The following is a 13147-nucleotide window of genomic DNA, read 5'->3' on the forward strand; positions in this document are numbered from 1 at the left end:
ACAAAGGATCTGAAAGCTAAATTGCCATTGGAATCACAGCCTAGAAAAATTAACCAGAATATGTGTGCTAGGTCTAACATACTAGATAAAATGTCCAGGAAACAACTGAAAAATCACTCATTATACAAAGAATGGAAAACCAGGAAGATCACAACTTGAATAAGACAAGATAATCAAGTGACACCAACACTGAAATGAATCAAATATTGAAATTGCTGCCATCATAAAAACATTTCAACAATTACAGATTAGCTAAAAAAAAAGTTATGAGAAAGTAGAAAATCTTAGCAAAAATATACACATTATAAAAAAAGAAGAAAATGGAAATTATAAAGTTGAAAAAAACAAGCTTAAAAAAAAAACAAACCTCCACTTCTCTAGATGGGTTCAAAAGCAGAGTGGAGATGACAGAGGATAGACTCAGCAAAGTTAAAGAGAATGCAAGAGAACTCACCAAACAGTGAGCAGAATTTACCTGATAAGAGAGAAAATACAGACTAATGAGAAGACACTCAGACGCCTGCATGACAATAAAATAGATGGAACGTTCACGTCATCAGAATTCCAGATGCAGAGGAGAAAGAAAGTGGTGCCAAAGATATAACGGCTGAAATTTTCCCAATTTTTGCAAAAGAAACAAACTTACAGATTCAAAATGTCGAATGAATCCCAAATAGTATAAAGCCAAAGGAATCCATGGCAAAACATATCATAACTAAGCTTCTGAGAACTACTGACAAAGAAAAAAATCTTGATAGCTGCCAGATATATTTGATACATTACTTATAGAAGAGGAGCAATTTGAATGACAGTAGACTTCTCATCTGAAACCATGGAGGCCAGAAGAAAATGGCACATTTTTCAAGTCCTGGAAAAAAACTGTCACCCACAAACTCTATATCTATATTCTATATAGTGAAACTATCATTTAGGAAAGGAGAAATACAGGTATTTTCAGACAAAGGAAAATGACTTTGCTCTCAGGAGACCTATCCTTAAAAAATGGCTAAAGGAAGTTTTTAAAAGAGAAGCAAAAGATGAAAGAAGTGGATAGAAAGAAGCAGCAATGGAAAAAGCATATTCATATATATATATATATATATGTATACATATATTATATATATGTACGTGTATATATATAAGCATATATATATTCATGAGGCTACCCCTCCCCTGAGTTTCATAAATCATATTTGATAATTAAAGAAATAACACCATCTGGTTATCAAGACAATGACATTTAAAAGTGTGGAAGGTTAAGGAACCAAAATCAAGGTAAGGCTCCATACTTCGCTTGAAGTGTTAAAACACCGATGCCAGTAGACTGTGATAAGTCACATATGTATACTGTAAAATGACACAAGGTACACTTAGAAATTATAAATAAACCAAGACGGAATTCTAAAAATATTTCAAGTAACCCACAAAAAGGCATGTAAAGAGAATCAAGGAATGACAACAGGGGCAGGGAAATACAAATAATAAAATGGCAGACTTAAGTACTAACATATCAATAATCTTTAGTATAAATGGTCTAAATACACGAAAAGACAAAAATTGGCAGAGTGGTTAAAAATACGTAACTCGGGACGCCTGGGTGGCTCAGTTGGTTAAGGGTCTGCCTTCAGCTCAGGTCATGATCCCAGGGTCCTGGGATCGAGTCCTGTATCGGGCTCCTTGCTCAGCAAAGAGCCTGCTTCTCCCTCTGCCTGCCGCTCCCCCTGCTTGTGCGCTCTCTCTCTCTCTCTGACAAATAAATAAATAAAATCTTAAAAAAAAAAAAAGTAACCCAGCTAGATGCTATTTATGACACTTCAAATTCAACAACATAGGTAAGATGCAAGTAAAAGGATAGAAGAAACACACTTCGTGCAATTGTTAAAAATAAAAACAAGCAAGAGTGACTACATTAATATCAAAGTAAACATCAGGCACCTGGCTGGCTCAGTTGGTACAGCCTGTGACTCTTGATCTCAGGTCGTGAGTTCAAGCCCCACAATGGGGGCAGAGTTTACTTTAAAAAAAAAAAAAAGTAAACATCCGTGCAAAGGAAAAAAAACTAGTGATGAAGAGGGACATAGAATGCTAAAATGAGTAATCCGCCAGGAAATCATAAAGAGCCTAAGTGTGTACGCCAAAAAGCACAGCCTCAAAACACATGAAGCTAAAAGTGATCAAGTGGAAAAGATTAATAGGCAAATCCCAGATTATAGTTGAGGACTTCGACACCCCCTCTCAGCTACTGACAGAACTGCTGGACAAAAAATCAGCAGCACAGATCATGTGAACAACACAATCAACACTCCACCCAACAGCAGAATACCATCTTCCTTCAAGAGCCATGGAATATTTACAAATGTAGACCATGTTGTGGGCCATAAGACAAATTTTTAAATCGAAGTTACACAGTGTATTCTCTGACAATAATGAAATCAAACCAGAAGTCAATAACAGAAAGACAACGGGAAAACATCTGAACATATGAAAATCAAACAACTACCTTTTAAATAAGCCATGTGTCAAAGAGGAAGTCTCAAGGGAAATCCAAAAATACATCAAACTGGATAAAAATATAACACATCATTCTTGGGGATGCGGCTGAGGCAGTGCCAAGAAAGAAATTTGTAGCAGTAATCATTACATTAGAATGAAAAAAGATTTCAAATAAATAATCTACATTCCTCTCTCAAGAAGACACAAGAAAAAAAAGTCCAAAGCAAGCAGAAGGAGGGAAATACTAAATACAAGAGCAGAAATCAAGGAAATTAATAACAAAACAATAGAGAAAATTAATTAAACAAAAAGGTGGTTCTTGAAAAAAATCAATAAAATTGATAAACCTCTAGCAACACTGACAAGAAAAAAGAGAAGAAACAAATCACCAATATCAGGAATAAAACAGAGACTATACTGGGGCGCCTGGGTGGCACAGCGGTTAAGCATCTGCCTTCGGCTCAGGGCGTGATCCCGGCGTTCTGGGATCGAGCCCCACATCAGGCTCCTCCTCTGAGAGCCTGCTTCTTCCTCTCCCACTCCCACTGCTTGTGTTCCCTCTCTCACTGCCTGTCTCTCTCTGTCAAATAAATAAATAATCTTTAAAAAAAAAAAAAACAAAGAAACAAAAAAGAAAAGAATCTGTTTCTTGGTTTAAGACAAGGTTTTTTTTTTTTATCTCACCACTGTGATTCAACACAGTACTGAGAGTTCTAACAATTACAGTATGATATATATACGCATGTTTGCATACACACACACACACACACACACACACAAAAGCATACAGATTGGAAATGAAGAAAAAAACTATACCCGTTTGCAAATAATACGAAATTACAGATTTCATCATAGAAAACCCCAAGCAATCTACAAAAAGAAAAATAAACTACTAGAACTAGGAGTGATTTCATCAAGGTTGGAAGATACAAAATCAATGTGTGAAAATCAACTGCATTCCTATTTACTAAGAAGGAATATGTGAAAACAAAAACACAGTAGTATTTAAAATTACTCCAAAGGAAATGAAATAGACAGATATACACCTACCAAAACATGTACAGTTGACCCTTGACAACATGGGGCTTGGGGTCTCAACCCCCACATAGTTGAAAATCCCTGTATACCTTTTGAGTTCCCCAAAACTTAACAACCAATAACCTACTGTTGACTGAAAGCCTTACCAACAACATAAACAATTGATTAACACATATTCTGTATGTTTTATGTATTTTATACTGTATTCTTACAATGAAATAAGCTAGAGAAAAAATAATAAGAAAATCAGAAGAAAAAATACATTTACAGGACTATAAAGAATCCATGTATATAATAACAGAGTAGCAGAAAGAGAAAGTAACACCACCATTTACAATTGCACCAAAAAGAATAAAATACTTAGGAATAAACTTAACCAAATAAGTGAAAGACCTATACTCTGAAAACTATAAAACAGTGATGAAAGAAACTGAAGATGACACAAATGGAAAGATATTCCATAATGGATTGAAAGAATACTGTTAATTGTTAAAATGTCCATATTACCCAAACTAATCTACAGTCAATGCAATCACTATCAAAATACCAACAGCGTTTTTCACAAACCTAGAACAAATAATACCAAAATTTGTATGGAACCAAAAAAGACCCTAAATAGTCAAAGCAGTCTTGAGAAAGAAGAACGAGGCTGGAGGTATTACAATCCCAGATTTCAAGATATACTACAAAGCTGTAGTAATCAAAACAGTATGGTACTGGCAAAAATAGACACATAGATCAGTGGAAAAGAATAAAGAGCACAAAAATAAACCAACAATTATATGGTCAATCTATGACAGAGGAGGCAAGAGTATACAATGAGGAAAAGAGAGTTTCTTCAATAAATGGTGCTGGGAAAACTGGACAGCAACATGTAAAAGAATGAAACTGGACCACCTTTTAACACCATACACAAAAATAAACTCAAAATGGATTAAAGACCTAAATGTAAGACCTGAAACTGTAAGAATCCTACAAGAAAACAGTAATTTCTCTGACACTGGCCATAGCAACATTTTTCTAGATGTGTCTCCTGAGGCCAGGAAAACAAAAGCAAAAAGTATTTCTTGGGACTACTTCAAAATAACAAGCTTCTGTATAGCAAAGGAAACCATCAAGAAAACAAAAATACAACCTACTGAATGGGAGAGGATATTTGCAAATGATACATCTGAAAAAGGGTTAATATCTATACTATATAAAGAACTTATACAACTCAACACCAAAAAAAAAAAAATCTGATTAAAAAATGGGCAGAAGACTTGAACAGACATTTTTCCAAAGAAGACATTCAGACGGCCAAGAGACACATGAAAAGATGCTCAATATCCCTCATCATCAGGGAAATACAAATCAAAACCACAATGAGATATCAGTTTACATCTCACAGAATGGCTGAAATCAAAAAGACAAGAAACAACAAGTGTTGGCAAGCACGTGAAGAAAAAGGAACTGTTGAAGGGAATGTAAATTAATACAGTCACTGTGAATAACAGTATGGAGAGTCCTCAAAAACTTAAAAACAGAAATATTATATGAACCATTAATTCCGTTATTGGGTATTTACCCAAAGAAGATGAAAATACCAATTTGAAAAGATATATGTACCCCTATGTTTACTGAAGCATTATTTACAATACTGAAGTGTCCTTCAACAGACAAATGCATAAGGACTTTGTGGTGTATCTATATACAATGGAATATTATACAACCATAAAAAAGGATGAGGCTGTGCCATTCGAGACAACATGGATGGACCTAGAGGGTATTATGCTAAGCGAAATAAGTCAGACTGAGAAAGACAAATACCATATGATTATATTCATTAGTGGAATCTAAAAAAAAAAAAGAAGAAGAAGAAACAGAAAGCAAAACCGAACTATAAATATGGAGAACAAACTGATGGTTGCCAGAGAGGAGAGCGTTAGGGGTGGGAACACAGTCAATGATACTGTAATAGCGATGTATAAGGACAAATAGCAGCTTCACTTACAGTGAATACAGCATAATGTGTACATTTGTCAAATCACTATGCTATATATCTGAAACTAATGAAACATTGTGTGTCAACTATACTTAAAAAAAAAAGTCCGCAGGGGTGCCCGTGAATATACTGAAACCCCTGAGTTGCGTACTTTCACTGGGAGGATATTAAGGGATGTGAGTTATACCTCGGTAAAACTGGTTCTAAAAGCCGGGATTATGCTCTTTGGGAAGGGGCGGCTGGGCTTGTCGTCCTGACCCGTTGGATCTGCTTGTCCACAGACCTTCCCCGAGCAGCACCACCCGCGTGGCCCTGAGTGACGTGTGGTCAGAGGGCCTGGGTCCAAGCTCTATGCCTGTGTCTACCTGTCCGTGTCTTACTACTTTGACCACAAAGATGTGGCTTTGAAGAACTTTGTCAAATATTTTCTTCACCAATCTCTTGAGGAGAGGGCACATGCTGAGAAACTGATGAAGCTGCAGAACCAACAAGGTGGCTGAATCTTTCTTCAGGATACCAAGAAACCAGACCGTGATTACTGGGAAAACGGACTGAATGCAAGGCAGTGTGCGTTACGCTTGGAAAAGTGCGTGAATCAGTCACTACTGGAAACTGCACAAACTGGTCATCGATAAAAATGACCCCATGTGGGACTTCACTGACACTCATTACCTGAATAAACAGGTGCAATCCATCGAAGAATTGGGTGACCATGTAACTAACCTGCGCAAGGTGGGGGCTCCTGAATCCGGCACGGCAGAGCATTTCTCTGACAAGCACACTTTAGAAACAGTGATAGTGAGAGCTAAGCCTTAGGCTGTCTCCGCATAGCCTCCAGGGTGACTTCCCTGGTCACCAAGGCAGTGCACGCATGTTGGGCTTACACTTACCTTTTCCATAAGTTGTACCAAAACATCTACTTAACTTCTTTCATTTGCACCATTCCTTCAAAATAATTTGGTAAGCCCCCCAAATAATCTTGCCACAAAAGATTAAAGTGGGAGAAATCACTCTCCGTGATATAAAAGCTCACTATATGGCTATAGTAATCAAGACAGTGTGGGGTTGACAGAGGGATAAACACACACAGAAATGGAATAGAATAGGAAACCAAGAAATATACCCAAACCAATATACTCAACTGATTTGTGAAAAAAAAAAACTGCACAAGCAGTTCAACATAGCAAGGATTATCTTTTTAATAAATGGTGCTAGAGGAATCAGAAATCCATAGGCAGAAAAAAAATCAACCTAAACCTCATACCTTATAAAAATTAACTCAAAACAAAGCACCAGAATAAATGTAAAACTTAAAACTATAAAATATTTTCTAAATGGGAAAAGGCTTCCATATTAGGGTTAATGGAAGAGTTCTAAATGTGAACATTAAGGTATGATCCATTAAAAAGTGATAAACTGAGGGGCGCCTGGGTGGTTCAGTCGGTTAAGTGTCTCTTTTTTTTTAATGATTTTTTATTATATTATGTTAGTCACCATACAGTAGATTGCTCTGGGTAGCATGGACATTTTAACTATGTTAATTCTTCCGATCCATGAGCATGGAATATCTTTCCATCTTTTTATGTCTTCCTCAATGTCTTTCAAGAGTGATTTATAGTTTCTAGAATATAGGTCCTTTACGTCTCTGGTTAAGTTAATTCCAAGGTAACGTATGGTTTTTGGTGCTATTGTAAATGGGATGGATTCCCTAATTTCTCTTTCTTCGGTCTCGCTATTCGTGTACAGAAATGCAACTGATTTCTGAGCATTGATTTTGTATCCCGCCACGTTACTGAATTGCTCTATAACTTCTAATAGTTTGGGAGTGGCTTCTTTTGGGTTTTCCATATAGAGTATCATGTCATCTGCGAAGAGAGACATTTTGACTTCTTCTTTGCCTATTTGAATACCTTTGATCCCTTTTTGTTGTCTGATTGCTGTTGCAAGGACTTCTAGTACTATGTTGAATAATAGTGGTGAGAGTGGGCATCCTTGTCGAGTTCCTGATCTTAAGGGAAAGGCTTCCAGCTTTTCCCCATTGAGAGTAATATTTGCAGTAGGCTTTTCATAGATGGCTTTTATGAGATTGAGAAATGTACCTTCTATTCCTACACTCTGAAGGGTTTTAATCAGGAAAGGATGCTGTATTTTGTCAAATGCTTTTTCAGCATCGATTGAGAGGATCATATGGTTCCTGAGTCTTTTCTTGTTGATATGATGTATCACGCTGATCAATTTGCGAATGTTGAACCACGCTTGCATCCCAGGTATGAATCCCACTTGATCGTGATGGATAATCCTTTTAATGTATTGTTGGATTCTATTAGCAAGTATCTTGTTGAGGATTTTGGCGTCCATATTCATTAGGGAAATTGGTCTGTAATTCTCCTTTTTGAGGGGGTCTTTGCCTGGGTTGGGGATCAAGGTAATATTGGCCTCATAGAATGAGTTTGGTAGCTTTCCTTCTGTTTCTATTTTTTGAAATAGCTTTAGGAGAATAGGTATTATTTCTTCTTTGAATGTTTGGTAGAATTCCCCAGGAAAACCATCTGGGCCTGGAGTTTTGTTATTTGGAAGGTTGTTTATCACTGACTCAATCTCTTCATAATTAATTGGCCTGTTTAAGAAATCAATTTCTTCCTGTTTCAGTCTTGGTAGTTTATAGGTTTCCAGGAAGGCCTCCATCTCTTCCAGATTGCTTAGTTTTTTGGCATATAGCTGTTGATAATAGTTTCTAATAATCCTTCCAATTTCATTGGTGTTGGTCATGACCTCTCCTTTTTCATTCATAATTTTAATAATTTGGGTCCTTTCTCTTTTCTCTTGGATAAGTCTTGCCAGTGGTCTGTCAATTTTATTGATTCTCTCAAAGAACCAGCTTCTAGTCCTGTTGATTTGCTCTACTGTGCTTCTGGTTTCTAATTCATTGATTTCTGCTCTCATCTTGGTCAACTGCTTCCTCGTGAGTGGATTAGGCCTCTCCTCTGTTGCTGTTCCAGCTTCTTGAGAGTGAGAATATAAAAACTGCATTTTAGATTTTTTTATTCTTTTGAGTGAGGCTTGGATGGCTATGTATTTCCCCTTAGGACTGCCTTTGCAGTATCCCATAGGTTTTTGGACTGTTGTATTTTCTTTCTCATTGGTCTCCATAAATTGTTTATTGATTTTGATTTCCTGGTTTATCGAGTCTGTATTCCTAGCAGGATGGTTCTTAGTCTCAAGTGTTTGAGTTTCTTCAAATTTTTCCTTGTGGTTGAGTTCCAATTTCAGAGCGTTGTGGTCTGAGAATATGCAGGGGATAATTTCAATCTTTTGGTATAGGTTGAGACCTGTTTTGTGTCCCAGAACATGGTCTATTCTTGAAGAATGTTCCATGGGCATTAGAATAGAATAGTATTCTTTGGTTCTGGGTTGTAGTGTTCTATACATATCTATGAGGTCCAACTCAGTATGGCATTCAAAGCCTATGATTCTTTGCTTAGTTTTTGCCAGGGTGTTCTGTCTATTTCTGATAGTGGAGTGTTGAGGTCCCCTACTATTAATGTATTTTCATTTATGTCTCTTTATTCTGGTTAAGAGTTGGCTTGTGTATCTTGCTGCTCCCCTGTTGGGGCATATATATTTATAATTGTCATATCCACTTGTTGAATACTTCCCTTAAGAATAATATAGTGCCCTTCTGCATCTCTAACACTATAGTCTGTAGTTTTAAAATCAATTTATCTGATATGAGAATTGCTACCCAGCTTTCTTTTGAGGTCCATTTGCGTGAAAGATGGTACTCCATCCCCTTACTCTCAGTCTGAATGCATCTTTGGGTTGAAAGTGAGTCTCTTGTAGACAGCAAATGGATGGGTCATTTCTTTTTATCAATCTGCAACCCTGTGGCGTTTATGGAGCATTTAAGCCATTAACATTAAGACTGAGTACGAGAGATATGATTTTAATGATGCCATGTTGCCAGTAAAGTCTTTGTTTGTATTGGCTGTGACTTTCTGTTCTGTATCCTCTTGGGGCCTTTTTACTTTTATAGAACCCCGTAATATCTCCTGTAGGGCTGGTTTATATGTTTGGAATTGGTTAGTGACTGGCGATTCTGAAATGTCTTTATTTCTCCATCAATTCTGAATGACAGCCTTGCTGGATAAAGGATCCTTGGCTGCATGTTTTTCTCTGAAAGAGCTTTAAAAATGCTCCCCCAACCCTTTCTCTCATTCCAGGTCTGTGTAGACAGGTCTGACATAATTCTGATGCCTTTGCCTTAGATGAAATTTCTTTGCCCTGGCCGCTTTCAATACTGTATCCTTGGATCTAATATTTGCGAAATGCACTATGCGTGACGTGGCGTAGGTCTGTCAGTGGTTGAGCTTGGAGGAGTCTCTCTGCCTCCTGGACACGAATGTTTGTTTCCCTCGCTAGATTAGGGAAGTTTTCAGCTACAATTTGTTCAAATATCTCTTCTAGACCTCTGTTTTCTCCACCCCTCGGGGATGCCGATGATTCTAACATTGGATCGTTTCATTGAGTCAGTAATCTCCGTAACCTACATTCGTGGGTGTGGATTTTTTAAGACAGCTTCTATTTTGGTTTTCCTCTATTATCCCATCCTCCAATTCACTAACCCGTTCCTCTGCTTCTGTGACCTGGCCGTCAGAGCCTCTAGTTTGCCCTGCATTTGGCTCATAGAATTTTTAATTTCTGTCAGATTCGCTCTCATTTCTGTCCTTAGGGATTCTATATTCTCAGTAACCTTTTCGTTAATACTTTTTTCAATTCTACTCATCATTTTGAGCATCTTTACTCTGAATTCCATTTCTGATACTTTGGTTACATCCATATCCATTATTTCTGTGGCAAAGGCCACAGACTCACTGTCTTTTCTTTGCTGGGGGGGGGGGCTTCTCCTTCTTGTCATTCTGATGAGGAGAGGTTGCGGGTGTCCAGAGCCCAAATTATTGACTGGGTCCCAGGCCGTGCCCTTGTTTTATAGGGATCTTAGGGATGTGGGCTTCTTCTTTAAAGATTTTATTTATTTATTTATGTGGCGGCCAACCAGCGAGAGGGGAACAGAAGCAGGGGAGTGGGAGAGGAAGAAGCAGGCTCCCAGCGGAGGAGCCCGATGAGGACTCCTTTCCGAACGCCGGGATCACGCCCTAAGCCGAAGGCAGGCGCTCAATGACTGCGCCACCCAGGCGCCCGGGTTGTGGCGTCTTGATTTTTCAGCCTGCCTTCTGTGTTCTGGGGAGGGGCCTGCCGCGCCGATACTCAGGCAACCCTGTTTGGTAGATTCTCCGTGTCCCCTGCGGGGGGATGGGGATGGGCACTCCTGAGCCGGTATTTCCAGGCTTTGTTCTCTGGCGGCTTTCCCTGGCGGTTTGCTGTGCCTCTTCTGAGAGTCAGAGCAGCAGCGGCCGAATTTCAGCCTCTGTCACAGAACAGAGGGATCGCGGCCGTTCTACTAATGTTCGGCCACTTTAACTCTGTTTCTGTTGGTGCTGCTCACCCTGCAGCGTCCCGGGATGTGCGCCCCACACCCGGCGTCCCAGCCCTCACTTCCAGGGCCGGCGCGTCTCTGTCCTTTGTGTTTCTAACGCCGCCAGCCGCCAGCCGCCCATCCGGAAGCTCCGGTCTCAGTCTGGATCCAGTGAGCGCACCGGATTCCGGGTTCCGCAAGATGCCTGGTGGCGCACGCACCCGGCTCACGGTCTCAGTCTGCTGTTTTGCGGGTGCCGACCCGACGAGCCCGCCCGCTCCCCGTGCAGGTGGCTACCGCTTCCCGGCGCCCCGAACGGCTCCCTCCCCTTCCGTTTATCTTCCGATATCTGTGCGCGGTTTCATGGCTCCCCGCTTCGTACCTCAATACTCAGCGCTGGAGATGTTCATTTGTAGAGATCCAGATGCGTCTTCCTGCGTCTCAGGCTGATTCCGTGGTTGTTTAGGCTGGTCTGGTATCTATCCAGCTCGACTCGGGGGACCGGCTGAAAAAGGTGTCTCCTACTCCTCCGCCATCTTAACTCCTCCCACCAAGTGTCTGACTCTTGATTTAGGTTCAGGTCATGATCTTCAGGTCGTGAGATCAAGCCCTGTGTTGGGCTCAGCACTCAGCTTGGAGTCTGCTTGAGATTCTCTCTGTCGCCCTCTGCCCCTCCCCCAGGTCACGTGCATGCTAAATAAATAATAAATAAAATTTTTTCAAAAAGATAAATTGAACTACATCAAAATCTAAAACTTGGGCTAAGTGACTCAGTTATGAGGATGAAAAGATAAGCTACGGTCTTGGAGACAGTATTTGCAAACCATGTATCTGAGAAAGGACTTATAGCTATAATATTGTTTTTAAAAGCTCTAAAATCAAACATTAGGGGCGCCTGGGTGGCTCAGTCATTAAGTGTCTGCCTTCGGCCCAGAGTGTGATCCCAGGGTCCTGGGATCGAGCCCCGCATCGGGCTCCCTGCTCTGCTGGGAGCCTGCTTCTTCCTCTCACACTCCCCTTGCTTGTGTTCCCTTTCTCGCTATCTCTCTGTCAAATAAATAAATAAAATCTTAATTAATAAATAAATAAAATAAAACAGTAAAATATCAGTCTTATTGGAAAATAAGCAAAAAACATGAACATACATTTCACTGAAGAGGATATACAGAGAGTAAGTAAATTATAAGGTGTTCAACATCATTAGCCATTGGGAAAATACAAATTAAAACACAATGAGTTATCACAACACACCCGTCAAAGTGTCTAAAGAGGAAAAAAAAAGTGTCTAAAGTAAAAAAACAGTGACAATGTAAAATGCTGGCAAGGAGGCCAAGACACTGGATCACTCACCCATTGCTGGTGGGAATGTAAAGTGATGCATTCACTTTGGAAAACAGTTTGGCAGTTTATTTAAAAGCTAAACATTCAGGGCGCTGGGGTGGCTCAGTTGGTTCAGCATCTGACTCTTGATTTTGGCTCACGTCACATTCTCAGGGTCATTAGATCAAGCTTTGTGTCAGACTCTGCACCAAGCATGGAGCCTGCTTAAGATGCTCTCTCTCTCTCCCTCTCCCCATTTGCGCAACATTCAACTACCATATGACCTAGAAATTACATTCCTGGGCATTTATCCCAGAGAAACGTAAAAGTTACGTCCATACAGAAACCAACACATTTATGTTTATAGCACATTTTTCCAACAGCAAAAACTGGGAACGATCAACATGTTCCTCAGTAGGTGAATAAACAAGTTTGGTACATCCACATCATGGAATACTACTCAACAACAAAAAGGAATTGACTACTGAAACATGCAGCAACCTAGATGGATTTCAAAGGCACTGTGCTCAATGAAAACCACCAATCTCAAAAGATCACATACTCTGTGATTCTATTTATACAACATTCTCATTACAGAGACTGGAAACTGATTAGTAAGTAGTGCCGGGTTTAGGAATAATTGGGAGGAAGGAGGTGGGCATGATTATAAAATAGTAGCACAGGGGAGATCTCTGTGGCGATAGAATTGTTCTGTATCTGAACTGTGGTGCTGGTTACATAAATTTACACATTTGGTAAAATTACTTAGAATTACACACATACATTATGTCAATGTTCATTACCTGGTTTTGATGTTCTATATTTATGTAAGATATAAA

At 39.4% G+C, this 13147-nt stretch overlaps 1 pseudogene; it reads left to right on the forward strand.

Annotated features, from left to right (window-relative positions):
• The first annotated feature begins 404 nt into the window (after nucleotides 1–404).
• Nucleotides 405–6614, forward strand: LOC103672859 (annotated as a pseudogene).
• Nucleotides 6615–13147: the final 6533 nt, after the last annotated feature.

Source organism: Ursus maritimus, assembly GCF_017311325.1.
Source record: "Ursus maritimus isolate PB19 chromosome X unlocalized genomic scaffold, ASM1731132v1 scaffold_X1, whole genome shotgun sequence".
Taxonomy (NCBI): Eukaryota; Metazoa; Chordata; class Mammalia; order Carnivora; family Ursidae; genus Ursus; species Ursus maritimus.